The sequence below is a fragment of the Aythya ferina genome, assembly GCF_964211825.1.
Source record: "Aythya ferina genome assembly, chromosome: 11".
Taxonomy (NCBI): Eukaryota; Metazoa; Chordata; class Aves; order Anseriformes; family Anatidae; genus Aythya; species Aythya ferina.
Genome location: NC_140307.1, coordinates 6,890,998 through 6,905,613, shown reverse-complemented (window position 1 = coordinate 6,905,613; position 14,616 = coordinate 6,890,998). Strand labels below are relative to the sequence as shown.

Sequence of the window (14,616 nt, the reverse complement as noted above, 5' to 3'; positions counted from 1 at the left end):
CTCAAAATAACCACTCCAAGACAACTTCAGCAAGGAACATCACCTACAGAAACAGTCCCATATGCTTATCATCCCCTCTCCTGCATCGGTCTGATCCCAAATAAACTCATGGGCCAGTGACACAAGGTCACAAAGCTACAAAAGGCAGGGTGTCATCCTGCTGTGGCCAGAGCAGGCAGGACGAGCCAGCCTCCCACCTTTCTCACGGCATTATTTAAGTGGCAGTATTTCCTTCCCTCCAGCCCTTTCGCTAAGTACTCCAGTTAAGTATTAATGAAGTGCTTTCACACTCTGTCTGTCTGGAGGAGAGGTGGGTGTCACCTAACCAGCCTCTCCAGGACGAACACACCACTCCTGTGCTCCTCCAGGACCATCAGGAGAAGGGCTCCTGCAGCTCGTGAGCGAAGGGCAAGTCTGAGGGGGGAGAAGCACGAGCTGAAAACAGCACCTCAACAAATAACACCCAGCCTGGGGACAGCAGCAGGAGACTCACCTGAGCAAAACCAGCAGCACGTCAAACTAATACCACCAGAATTGGCCCCAAAAAGTCTCGAGGAAGGCATCTTGCCGTTTCAGAAGAAATGGGCGTCCAGGTGGTTTGGTTTTGGTATTGCAAAGCCAAGCCAGGAGCAGTGCCACCAGCAAAACACTTCCTGAAATCTTTTTGTTGGTGGTTTGGTTTTGGGGAGGGTAGTTTGGGGTATTTTGTTGTTTGTTTTTTTTTTTTTCTTCTTAAACTCTTGTGTTCAGTTCTGCTCCCGCACTGTGCTCCAAATACCCCCCACCTCCTCACTCGCGCATTCGTACAGAGCTGGCTATCTGAAGCACTGGTCGTCCTGACTAAGCTAAGACCAAGCACCTGCATCACTGCAAATGTAATTATGGCACAACACCACAGCTATTTGTAGACTTCCTGCTCATCAAATGATATTAGTGTACCTTTGCCTTGAGCGATTACTCACAGTGCTGGAAATCCTGAAGAGACACTAGAGAGACAGCAGCAGCAACCCCCCTGCGTTATGCAATGACTGTGTTAGCTTTGGAATGACTCAGAGGGGAAAACAAAAATCAGAATAATTCTTTGTAAATCTGTCCAACGAAAAGAAGAAAAACTAATTCACTTCAAACTCTGGATTAGCTCACTCCAATTGATACAGGGAGGCGTTTTACACTTCTGCTGAATTGGCAGCTCAAATTCAACTTCAGGCTCCAACGTAGGCTTTAAGTCAAATTCCTAGGCAGAGTACAGCCCTTATTAGCCTGTCTTCACTGTAATTTTAATCCTAGTTAATTCTGGGCATGTAATTTATGTTATGAATAACCCCTTTTTTTTTTTTTTTTCCAGAACTGGATATATTGCATGTAGACTTACTCTCTGGCTAGCACAGTTAAGGACTCCCTTAGAGGAATAGTATTTCACATATTGACAGAAAACAAAAAAAAAAGAAGTTTTAAAAAACATGCAAAAACATTTTCATAAATGCATCACACCCAGTTGTTTTAATTTAACTACTATGCCCCAAGCCCAAGAAAATCTAGCCGTGCAGTTCTGCTTTAAACAGAAGCGATGCAACAGAAAGATTTTTGACCTTTTTTAAAATCCTAACAAGCTTTGAAAGCGCTGCCTACAGTTTACAGGAAGCCTGCAGCAAGCACAGCACAAAGTCTGCATTAGAGGCAAAGTTGCCAACGCTACCGCCACACAAAACTCACCCATTTCGGCACCAGCAGCACTGACATCCTGCAGCGGACCCAAGGCTCTGAGCACCAGGTTACTATCTCTCCTAATCGCAAAACATTCGTTACGTGTTTCCTGCATTATTTGCATCACTTCTTGGACTTTTTTTTTTAATGCCCACTTAGTAAAAAGCGACTGAGATCTCCCACTCGAACTGGAGAAAAAGCACCAAGAGCATTGATAGGGTGGTTTCCTACCCTCCTCTCTGTGCTCGCTGCTATGGTTTCATGTAATTTCCTTCTCTCCCCCAGCCCCGTTCAGGACACGGTTTCATGCACGAGCAGTTCAGTCACCACCGGGCTACAAGCCTGTAGATGAAGGCATCCTTTCAAGCGAAGCCCGTTCAGATAATAGGACTAGGAGAGCCAGACTGCATTTATTTCCACATTTGCCGCATCGGGGCCACGTGAGGGGTTGTGATTTGAGCGTGAAACTCGAGCGGGGAAGCAGGGGCTGGGAGCAGGGCCAGATCCTGCCCGGAGCAGCAGATCTGCTCTCGGGGGTCCCCAGGACAGGTTCCTTGCTCCCCCTCTGCGTTCCCACCTCGCTTCAGGCTGGCTCCACACCACCACCTCTCTTTTATCGACTTTATCTGACAAAGAAGGGAAAAAAATCACATTAATCGTTTGCTTTAACCTCTAGGTTTTCCTCCATTTTGTCTGGTTTACACAGGCAAAGGCGAAGGAGAGCTGCTAGGACTCGACAGCACGTAGGGCTCTGCACAGACCCAGGCTCCAGGCGTGCAGCTGCGTGAGCGAAGCGCGAGGCGGAGGGCTCGCAGGCAGATGTTTCCAGTCAAGGATGCTGCCAAGGAGCCGGGAATGCCGGGTTCACTACCTTGGTGTTATTTACATTTCTCAACATCTAGCAATAACCATGCCACGAGCAGTTGAAAAAGGGAAACGCGGAGCAGCAGGGGAGTGTTTCACCACAGCCTTCGCCGAGGGGGAAAGCCAAAAGCCGGTTTTATTCCCATTCGTCAGCTTTGCCTTGTGTCATTTTGCCCTGAGAGCCACCAGGCGCTTTGCAGAGCAGCCTGAACGTGGCTCGTGTCACCTTCTCCTTCTGGCTTCCACAACAAACTGATTTCTTGCCCAGTTTTTCCTCCAGAGTAAGTGTGCTGCAAACCAAATGTTCCTGAGACCAAACCTGGCACACTCTTGGCTTAAAAAAAAAAATAGAAAAAAGAAAAAAACACCTTAGAGACTGTTGGGAGGGTGCACTTCGGTGGCATTCATCCAACCCTCAATCCTGAGACCCAGCAGGTCTGCGAATTGGCTGCCAGATCCAGCCTGGCAGCTGGAACAGCTCTGCCACGCGCTGCCCTGTCCACCCGAAAACACTGCAGCTTTATGCACAGAGCACGTTTTGACGACGTTCTCAGCCTGTCCCGAGGTGGCCCCAACAGCAAGAGATCGGGAGAGAAAGGGCGATGAGGAAAAAACATTTTTTCACAACAGCTATATTATCCGCTGCATCCTTTCCGAACCCACAGCAGAGGAGAGAGCAAAAAAAAAGAGTCAACAGAGCCCATTTCTATTAAATCAGTATTTGCACAAGCTTTTAAGGGGTTCTGCGCTTGAAATTTTTAAGCTGCACACTCAGTATCATGTTTCTTTTAAAGCGTCGTGCTGGCGAACACTGCCCAGACAGGGAACCTCTCCTGCAGGGAGCGGGGCTGCCCTCCTGCCACCACGGCACGCTCCCCTCGCCGAAGCAAACCAGACACTAATGCTATTTATGGATCCCATTGCAGAGCTAGACAGGCTTCCCAGCCACTATTCATCAACGTGCAAAGAGGTTTTACTCCACGGCGGGGAAATCTAAGGGAAAAGAAGTCCACAAATTCTGCCTTATTTCTTTTCAGAAGGCATGCACTGGGAGAGCAGCACAATAATCAAAAGGGAAGAATGAGACCTGCAAATAGAGGTTGATCACAACTTCTTTGGGGACTACGATATTTAAAAAAAATAATGAATGAGTTTCAAAATAAGTAAATAAAATAAGATTTCCTAAAGGATGATTAGAGGAAACCAAGCATCCATGGAAAACACAGCCAGAGGATGTCACTGCCCTGCACCCTGAAGGAAGGCACGGAGCTTAACTGTAAAATTCCCCTGCCTCACTGAAAAACACTGCATCCGAGCTCCCAGAGCCATACAGCAGGACATATACCAGCACTGCTTTTAAATGTTAACACCGCAGAGCCCGCTGACTAGCACTTTGGGGTTTTATTGGGAAGGACAGCTTTGTTCTTACAATCATTTTCATAGAAGCACCTTTGCATTTAAAATGCCAACTGTAAATGCATGCGCTGTTCACAGAATGCACCCCCGACCAGGTAATTCGATATGCAAGAAGTTTTACAAAGCTCTCAAAGAGCCCAAGGACATTTGCAAGGGTAGATGCAAGTTTAGAATGAGTCTTAGCATATCATCAGCAAAAAACAATTCTATTCTTAGATATTTCCCTTCGGTGTTTCCTGTAATCTTCCCTTTTTTTCCCCTCCTACTCCTTTGAGAAACGAAGTTGTTTGGTTATTAGAAAAAAAAAAAGCATGGAAGAACCTGTTCTGCAAGGCATATGAACAAAGCAGTATCTTCCAAAAAAAGAAAAGCTCATTCAAAAGTATGTAAATATTAGGGCTGGTAACACAAACAATGAAACCACAGGAAACACAAGAAATTAAGAATAGACTAGGACTTGTTTGATTTCTCGGCTGCTGGATGCATCAAAACTTCTCCGGGCTGGCCATATCAGGTTTATTCTCTGGATAACAGAGATGGGAGAGTTGACAAAGAAAGTTTAAAGGGCGAAACAAAATCAGCATCTGGCCTGATCCTTCTTGGGCTCCTTGGCAGGCACGGGCACCAACCACCAGGCAAGCAACTACCCCCAGCACCCGACACGGCACGCACCGGGGGCGAGCCTCCTGCACCCAGCAGTGAATTGCAGCCTTGCTGCAAGGAGAAATTAACAAAACCAGCCACTCGTGCTTCACAGAGCCCTGAACACATCCAGAAATCTGCTCCTGAACGAGGAACTGCTTGCTGATGCTGAAGCAGAGGTGGCAATTAGTTCCCAGTGTGCTCCATGCCACTGCCACTCTGCAACTCCCTCTAGCTTGAAGGGGCACATCCGTAGCCCATCCATGCATTTTCCAGCTCCGGCATATTCCCAAAATCTCTGTTGCTGCTAGATACCTGTGTTACAGCATCCCAGGGCACAGGAAAGCATTACATACAGGAGAGCAAAACGTTGCTCTGCTGAGCATCACGACCACGCTGCAACAGCTCCCTGCTCTTCATTTCGGCTTCCATCAAGGATTGAAGCAAACCCCATCCCTCATTCTCACGTTATCCAGTGGCTCTGGTCCAGCATTAGCTAAGACAGCCAAAAAAAAAAAAATCCTTACAAAGAAAACAGTTTAGCTCCCTCAAAGCAAACATCAAGTGATGCAGCATTCCTGAAGACAAAACTTAACAAGAGTTGAAGCACGCTTCCTCCAAACGGCCCAAGTTTTCTCTCGGCACTGGAATATCATAAGCCCCAGGCATAAATACACACAGGTATTTAAGCAAACGGTATTGGTATTTCTTTATTAGTATCAGAAGCAGCGATGAGACAGGATTTTTTAGCAAAAGTTGGCAAAGATCACAAATTAATTTCTAGAGGGAGGAAAAAAAATATCTATCTTCCAAGCAGAGCATAAAAGACTTTCTAAATTTACACTCACTGAATGCCCTTTATCATTTTCAGACACTTCAAACACTCACTCGGTTTGTATAACGCAGTGTACAATAACTGGGTGATTGCCATTTATCTACCATCTCAAAGCACACAACAGAGGGAATGGGTCACGCAAGCAGCTTAGCAAAGAAAGGCTGGGAAAGCACACGTTTTGCAGTTTCAGGAAGATATACACATTTTCAAGCATTTTCTTTGCCATAAGCCCCCCATGCTCTTCAGGTAGCTCTGAGGTTTCATTTCAGAGCTTGCTATCAGTGCTCTGAAGCACCAGCATTTTGTATGCCCACTGCTGGGACAGGATCTCTGATTATTCTCAGGCAGCCTGACGACTTCTGAACTTTGAGATTATAACACAAGAAAGTTACTGAATACTCACATGCAAGTCGATTGGCTAAGAAAAAGCAGCACAAAGTCCTGCCAAAATCCTAGTTAATCTGATAAAGCCAAAACCAGGGAGGTCTTAAGCACTCTTTTCCCCCGTAGTTTAAACAGAGCTAATTCCAGCTGCAGAAGGAAGCACACCGCATTTTGCAGCACACCTCTTCAGCAGATACTGCATCTGATACCACCTTCAAGCTACTGCCCGTGAGGAAGCTGTAAGAGTAAAAAGTAAAATACCCAGAATACAGGAAGATGTGGGACTTATACATGAATTTCACAGATGGGCAAACGTCGCTTGTAATCCGAATGGAGGAGGGAGAAACAAACTAATGACAAGTCCATGACAGGCAACTGGTTACCTCTCCAGCGCTACTTGGATTTTCCTACATCCAACGCGCTCCACAAACAATTAATCCTCTTAACGTCCATGCAAACATATTTGTTATCTGCAGTCATAGCTTGCAAGCTCTTTAAGCAATGAGCTGGTTCTTTTTCTAGCTTAAAATAGGGCTCAGTACAATCAGGACCAAGGCTCTGCCTTAGCTGAGAAACGCCTGCTGAGTTGTATCGTCCCATCGCCCTGCTCCCCCCAGCATTTTCTGGAGACGATGAGCAAGACCCCCACTCAAGCACCCAAACAGGCACTGGCAACCTGCTCAAAAGCCCTCAAACCCTCACCCTCTGTGCTGCACGCACCCTCCTTCAGGTGATGACGACCAGAAGACTCATTCAGAAATTCATCAGTGGCCATGGCCAGCGCAGAGAAGCGGCTCTGAGCTCAGCCCACATTGCACAAGCAGCCGGGCACAGGTCAGTTCTTGAGCCGAAATCCCCAGCGAACACCCCCAGCAGCCCTGCAGACGAGGCATGATTTATGTTCCTGGTGGTGACTGCACTGCTCAATACAGGAAAACCCACAGCTACCCAACATCTGCAGCAACATTTCGCCTTGCATCACACAAAAGCGTGAAGAGTCACCTGGACCTTGTGAAATGATTGCTTGTTAAACAAGCCTTCCCTTCGCAGCAGCGCAGGGAAAGGGGGTTGAAGTCTTCATTTCTCTAGCCAGCCCTCGGTTAAGACAAGCTCCCCTCTTTGCAGCTGCTAGGAGAAGAGAAAGTGTAAACATTTACATTTAATGCAACGAAAGGTTTGCTCACCACCTCGTGTAACGCTGCGCTCGCAGACGATGATCACTCATCGTAAAATGGGTGGAGCAGCCGCAAACCACTCGGCGATGGAAAATCTGACTCCCTTGTCAAGGGAAGCTCCTGCCCGGGCTGCAAACCCCATGGAGACATGCAAAGCGCTGTCGTTACTCCCAGTGTGGGAAGTCTTTCAGCTACGGATGCAAAAACATCTGCTACGTAGCATGTGAACCAGCATATTTTACTTTCATCTCCAGGATCAATATCTGCACTGACTTAAAGAGCTTCAGCTCAGACTGCAGGAACTGTTTTAATCTAGGTCACACAAACTCATGCATCCCCGGTTTGTTTAAAACACAGCACTCCTCAAGCTCAAAGTGCAGAGTTTAAGACGTCCAGTGCCATCAGCGAGGCAGCCTTGTTGCTACACCGCAAGATTTACGAGAGCACGGAACAAACCCAACAGAATTTGTCACGTAAGACCTTAGGTACGCGGCGGCATAAGCCTCACTCCTCAGCTGACTCACCGAGTGATGTGAACCGAGAAAAGGGCAAGCCCCAGTTCTGCTGTGATCTTAGCCGTGGGTTCAACGCTGTATGCACTCAAGCATCAAGAGAAATCGCCCTGTATACCCAACGCATCTTGATATCCCGTCTCCCCTTCCCTCCCCCAAAAAAAGTCACTTCCCCCGTTCTTTAACACCTGCTTCCTCCATTCATTGTCCAAACGCTATTATGGGACCGAAGGCTCCAGCATCCCAGAGGAAACTCGGGAGGAAAACCAGTCTATAAAACAAGCAGTCTCCATACAAGACCTCGCCATTCACTGCATTAACCCCAGACCTCGGCATTCCCTATTTTTCCCCTTCCTTACTATTGCCTCCAAGGCTCATCCAGGTGCCAAGGCACACGTGCCAGGAAGGCGAGTGTGCCACACGTCCTGGTACCCAGCCCCGCTGCATTTGCACACAAGGAGGGGGCTCAGCCCTGCAGGATGCTCGCAGTTGGCCACAATACCTGCGGAAAGCAGCATCCGCACATCACGCAGCCCAGGCGCCTTTGCCCATGGAAAAAAGAGAAAAGGGTGAGTCAGTAGCTGGAGTCTGGAGGCAGCCTGGCTTAGAACAGCTGTTCCATGCCAAAATACTTGTTTGTAATGGTTGTATTAACTGTAGTGCTTGGGCTGATGTAGCAGTTACACCACTGGGGGCAGAGACACGTTGGGAAAGAGATTTACTTTCCCAAGTAACTTTGCCAGAAACCTCAGATACAATTTAGATGAAGCTACAAAGCCCGACACAGGTTTTAACATAACTTACTGCTCCAATCTGCATTAGTCATGGGTGATAAAAAGCACGGAGCCACATGTGGGACTGAAGCACGGCTCGTCAGGTAGTCTCTCACCACCAAGCTCTGAACATCGCCATCCAGTGCCATACACCCTCCTGCTCTACTCCAAGACAATCACTGTACATCGCACACAGCAAGAATAAGTCTCACCAAGGTTCATCTCTTCATTTAAATGAAGTAATTCATCACCTATTTTATTTTCCCTCCCACTCAGAGAAAAAAAAAAAAAAAACACACCTGAAGTTACTGCTACAGAAGGAAATCCTTAACTCCTTCACTTTACCTTTCCCTTTTCACTTTAAACAACAATTTGGGGAAATTTCTGATTGTGTTTTGCAAATGGAAAGTTAAAAGCAGTTTAACAAAAAGACTGAAAACTAGTAGCATTTGTGAGAGGTTGAGCAGACACCTGAATGAAGTTAAAAAAGACAGATTTTTTTGCAGCTGCTCTGGCAAAGGCTAACATTTAGTACAGACTATAAGAAAGTATCACAACCGCTTGAAATTAAGATGTAGGGGATCAGTTGCAAGTACCCGTGCTCATACATTTTAAACAGCATCTCAGAAGTGCAACTACACAGGATCGACCTCATGGACAGGAGCAAGCCATCGCCACCCCACCAGTCCTAGGGAAACTACTGGAAAACTGATGCAAGGACTACCCATGCAAGAAAACTGTGACAGATCGTTTTTCGCATCTGTTGATTAAAAAAAATTAAAAAAGACAGAAGAGACAGGAGGTGCCATACCATACCCTCATACAACATGCTTAGAATATATTCTGTTTCAAGCCCTCAATACTACATCTGTAGGAGGTGCTGACAGTAGTTTGAGGGGTATTTTTACTTTAACTTACTCCAAGCCCATGTCCAATATTTGAGAGGCTCCCAAACAGCTCTGTGCTTGGACTGTGAGAACTCCATTGCAAGGATTTTATTTTTTTCTGTTGCAAGAACTACCCAAGAAACTCTTCCACATCCAATTTTTATTTTTTACATCTATATATAGATATGAAAATCTTGTTAGGCTGCATGACCACATCATGACATGGGATCAAGTACAGCTACAACAGAATTAAAGTTTATTTTCTGCAAGCATCACACTGCAAACTTTTTAAAAACCGTTGACTACTTAAAAGTATTTGTGATTACACCCTCTTCCTCAGGGACTTGTAAGTGTACCTAAAATGGTTATAAAGGAAAAAAAGATGATAAAAATGTCAGGGTTCGCTTTTGCAGGGGACATCTCCCTCAGCCTGCCTAGAAGTAATGGCAGTCTTAGGGAACTTTAAAAGGAAACAATTTAACTTCTAACTCACTGGCTTATCTCAGAAACATCTATCTCCTTAGTCATCTTCACATGCTGTAAAACAGGGATGGGCACTGCAGTCAAATGCCTTCTTTGCAATCGGAAAAGCACTTCCAAGGGTGCAGCTCCAGGAGAACTTCCCTGAAGGAAGCACCAGAGCAAGGGCGCATCTCCTGCTGCTGCCCCACCAGACACAGGGCGACACGACGCAGGCAGGAGGAGCCGTTTGGCTGAGCTTTCCTCCACCAGGGAACTGACCTGAGGTAAGAACTGTACAGAAATAATAAGAATATTAAGTTATTCTTGACTGGAATCAACGCCTCAGTCTGGTTCGTTAAACAGACCCGTAAATACCTGCGTGGCCCGGCCGGGAAGCAGAACAGGCTGCTTACAGCTTCACCACACAAAAGAGCTCATGAAATTGCAGTCCGAGGTTAGGGTAACCCTGACAAAGTTTTACCTATTGCCTGCTTCACCACAATCTCTGGGAAGGAATGAAGCTGTTTACTGGCTCCGTGGTGTCACGGCAGATTTGTCACGTAGACAGCAACCGAGAAGTCACCCTGCTGGCGTGGCAAAGGGAATGGGCCATAAATATATAAAGGTAGATGTTTTCCACAAAGATCCGTACAGCTTGAACGCAGCAACAAGTTCCCAGCCTAGCTGCTTTCCCTGGAGTGCTGCCATCCCATTTTCTTATCGCTAACCAAAGTAACTAACCAGCTAACTCCAAGTGATGGGCTTTACCTTCCAGATCTACATTAAAGTCATTTGCAAGGGAGAAAGGTGGTTTTAAAATAAATAAATAAATAAAGAGGCAAGAGGATGGTGTGCCACATCCCTGGATTTGTGTTCAAAAGCAGCCAAGAACTGCGATGCCAGGCTGCGGCACCACGATTTAAGTGTTTGAGTTTTCGGTAAGTACTAGGAGTGGCTGATTCCCACCCCACATCTAATTGTTGTCAGCAGTTTTCAAGGGGAAAAAAAAAAAAAAAAAAAAAAAAGGTGAAAGGCAACTACATTTTTTTGTAAACATCTGATGGTGTCTAACACCCTAACAAAAAGTTTTGGTTTAGAGAAGCGTGGTGCTTTCTGGAAATGACCGTGCAGGTGGTGCATGCCAGGCTCCCAGGCAGGCTGTATCCCCCGTGGTGAGCCACAGCCAAACTGTATTTATGTCCACAGAGCTACCAGCTGCTCCACAAAGTCACTTATTACCTTCATCCCATGGGTGATCATTGCAAGCAAGCAACAAACAAGCACTTGGCACCCGGCAATCCCAAGCTGCAGGCTGCGAGGTGCTTCCCACCTGAGCTGCGTGGCCGTTCAGCCTTTTGTGTGCCTGCAAACAGGATGCTGCCGACGTTCCCCTCTGCCTGGAAAGCAGGTCAACACCACCAAACCACTACCCATCAACCTGCTAAAACACGGGGCCACGATCACTCAGAGTGAGCAAATCGCATCCTGGCAGCCTCCTGCACTACCCAGCCTTTCACCCCAGTTGTTAACTTCTGCACGCTGCCTGCCATCCCTGGCAAAACCAAACCCAAAGATTCTCCATACTTATCAGCTACATGGTTCAATTTACCACGGGCTACTTGTTGCCTGTGTGGGGAACCCCCACAGAAATAATATTTAATAGCACTCGCGTAGATTACAGATAATGAGCTAGAGCACTAAGCAGGAAGGCTTCCAGGCTGCTTCAAGGACTGTTTTACAGGCAAGTGGAACATCACCAAATACCGGGCAGAGAAAACTGATCTGCTGGTGTCCTGGATAAGGAGCAGAAAAGATATACGTACAGCATGCACAACGACTTCCACTGACCATTTTTCTGTTCAGCAGCTATCTGTTAAAACTTCTTATGCCAGCAGAAGGCTCTACGAAAGCCCCCTCTGCCCTCGTAACACTGCCAGTAAGCTTACCAGCATTCTTCTCCTCTGGTATAATTTATAGAGCGCTGCCCTACCTCATGCTTTGGATAGAATAACCAGATTCCTTTAACAGCACTTAATCCCCCTCTCAGTACAGAAGTGTACCCTGGACCAGAACACGGCTTAGTCAGGAGCGTATCCTGCTGAGAGATTAGCAGCAAGTTCTGCGTGAGCCTGCATCCAACAGCTTCCCCACACAGCCTACGTTTAAAACCCTCCATTTACCTGGCAGGGCTCTATTTATATGAAAAGCTGGGACTTTTCAACTGCGTTTTTCCTCCTCTACTGCTGTGGGGCTGTAAATCATGAACACCAAGCTCCTGCCTGGCTCTCCGGCCCCCATTCCTCCACGCATTGCCACGTCCTCACCTTTTGGACCGTGCTGACCATCCCTTGGCCCCCGGACCTGGTTGCCAGACACGGGCTGGAGCACGGGGCTGACACGGTGCCGCGCTACCTGCGGGGAGACTTGTAAATCAGGCTGTCTGCAGAACCCGTCTGCCTTGCCCAACTCCACATCCGTGCCCTTCTAGCAACAGCCCCAGGCCAGCCTGTCTGCCCAGCGCCGGGCAGCGCCGAGAGGACAGACGGGAGACGCGCCAGGCTCACGCCATAAGCACCAAGATAGGTACATGTTTGAACCCGTGCCAAGGGACAACGCATGCCTGGGTTATCCTCACCTTGCTTAACGCACCCGTACCCTGCTACGAGGCCTGGAAATCACAAAAAAAAAAAAAAAAAAAGGAAAAAAAGGGTCCAAGCAAAATATCTCACCACGAAAGGTGACAGCCTGGAACCGCAGTGGTGTAGCAAGAGCCCTCTGCGTGAATGGGTGCTCCTCTAGCACAGACAGCTTCTGCCCACAGACACGGATGTTGTGAGGTTAATGTCAATCTACACCCACTGCTAGGATATCTCTGAATAAAATACACCTCCTCTAACACGGCGCTAACTGAATCACACGTGCCTTACCTTCATGGGACTGTGAGGAACTCGGTTCACCTCCGCAGTCCCCCTACAACTTGGCAAGGGTGTGCAAAGCACCAAAAGCACGCCAGGCAAGGGAGGGATTTTCAGCTGAAGAGAGTCACCACCGGGGGAAATAATGTAGTTTGGCCTTTTAAAACCACTGAGATTACATTAGCTGAAACTGCCAGCACATGAGACACTCACAGATCTCAGAGCAACTGTCTAAACTCAGCGCTGAAGCTACATGCTTTACATATTTCTACTGCACCGCGTATCTCCATGAGCACCTACAGTTTTATGGCTGACACTGGTTGCAGGGAACACCGCAGCTACCAACTGTCCTGCACGAGCCCAGCATTCATAATCCCTTTATCAAGACCCTGTCTGGTCATCCACAACCAGCACAGAACACCCTTACGAACTTTTTAAAGCACTTTTTCTCTCCTGAGCTCCAGCTAACGAGCAGCCCTGCGAAGGACACAGGGCAGAGCCCATTACAGAGGTCAGCAAAACTCGGCTCCACTAATCCCAGCTCCTTTCCATGACTCGTGGGGATAACGCGGCCACGGCCGGTGGATTAACCAGCTCGGACAATTCGCAGGTGAAGAAACGAGCAGGCTTTCACAATCCTCACCCAGGAATCGGCGCAGTGGCTTTAGGAGAAGCGGGGCTCCCCTCGAGCACATTTTCCAGCAGTAGGGCGACCCTACAACAAGAGCCCCCCAGCCACGACCCCCTGCCTGGCTCCAACAACCCACTGAGCCCCAAAGGTGGGAAAAAAAAACAAACAAGAACAGAGGAGATTGATTGAAAACCCGGATTACTTTCTCAGCAAAACCCAAACAAACTAAGATACAAAGTTGCATCAGCGAAGCTCGAGGTTTTGTTGATTTCTCCCCCCCCAGCAGCACATCAATGGGCTGAATAGCGAGGAGGGAGGCTGGGGGCCAGCCGGGGGGGGTGTTTGTGTGTATATATGCGTGTGTTTGTGTAGATCTGGGTGTATTTATGTATTTCTGGGGGTGTGTTCGTGTGCTCCCCCCCCCGCAGCAGCCCGGGCACACGGCCGGGGGTCGCTCCCCCCCCTCTCCCCCGGGCAGCCCGCAGACAATAGGGGCGGGAGCAGGCGAGGCGCGGCGCGCCAGCGAAGAAGCGAAAAGTAAAGGAAAAGAGTGCGAATTAAGGGAAAAAAAAAATAAAAAATAAAAGAAAAAGAAAAAAGCACGCGAGGCTGAGCGGCTCCGCACGAAGTTGCGCGGAGAAAAGCCCCGAGGAAGAGGAGGAGGAGGAAGGGCGGGGAAGTGTCCGAGGGACCGCGGAGGGGCCCCACTCCCTCATCACCCCAAAAGACCCCTTTTTATCCCCCTAAACCCCCTCCCCATCCTCCGCAAAAACTCCTGCGGGGCGCACACACTCACCCCACGGCGGGCGGGCGGCTTCGCCCCCTGGCAGCAGCGGGGCCGGGAGGGAAGGGAGAAGGGACAGGGGACGGGGAGAAGGGAAAGGGAAAAGGAGGGGGGGGAAAGGAGATGGGAAAGGAGGGAGGGGGGTGGGAAAAGCGGCCGGGCCGGGTGCTCTCCGCCCGGGGAGGCGGGCAGGAAGGAGGGCCGGGGGCTGCGGGCTGCGAGCCGAGAGCCGCCGCCGTGCCCGCCCCCGAGCCGCCAGCCCGCATGCGCCGCCCGCCGGGCCGGGCCGGGCCGGGCCGCCCCCGGGCAGGGGGCAGCGGGTGGGGAACGGGCAGTGCCCGGCCGGGGGCTTGGGGTCGGTTGGGTTTCAGCCCAGAGACCCCCGGGTGAAGCGGGTCTGTTGGGGAGTGGCACCCCCGCACCCCCCCCCCCCGGCCACCTGGCTGGCCCCGCTCGTTGGGCTCGCTGAGGTTTGGGTGTTTCTGGTGCGAAAAGAAGCAGAGAACTTTTTTTATTATTATTTTTAATTCTTTTTTAATGTGCACTTTTATTTTATTTTATTTTATTTTATTTTATTTTATTTTATTTTATTTTATTTTATTTTATTTTATTTTATTTTATTTTATTTTATT

At 48.5% G+C, this 14,616-nt stretch overlaps 1 protein-coding gene across 11 annotated transcripts in view; it reads right to left on the bottom strand.

Annotated features, from left to right (window-relative positions):
• Positions 1-14,141, bottom strand: part of AKAP13 (A-kinase anchoring protein 13) — a 217,359-nt gene extending 203,218 nt beyond the window's left edge. For 10 of the 11 annotated variants that reach the window (XM_084532068.1, XM_084532064.1, XM_084532070.1 and 7 more), the window contains exon 1: positions 13,997-14,141. The gene's annotated coding sequence lies outside the window, so the exon portion shown is untranslated. Of the gene's footprint in view, positions 1-1,713; positions 1,732-13,996 lie in introns of those variants that run through there. The other variant, XM_084532067.1, reaches the window with a different exon arrangement.
• Positions 14,142-14,616: the final 475 nt, after the last annotated feature.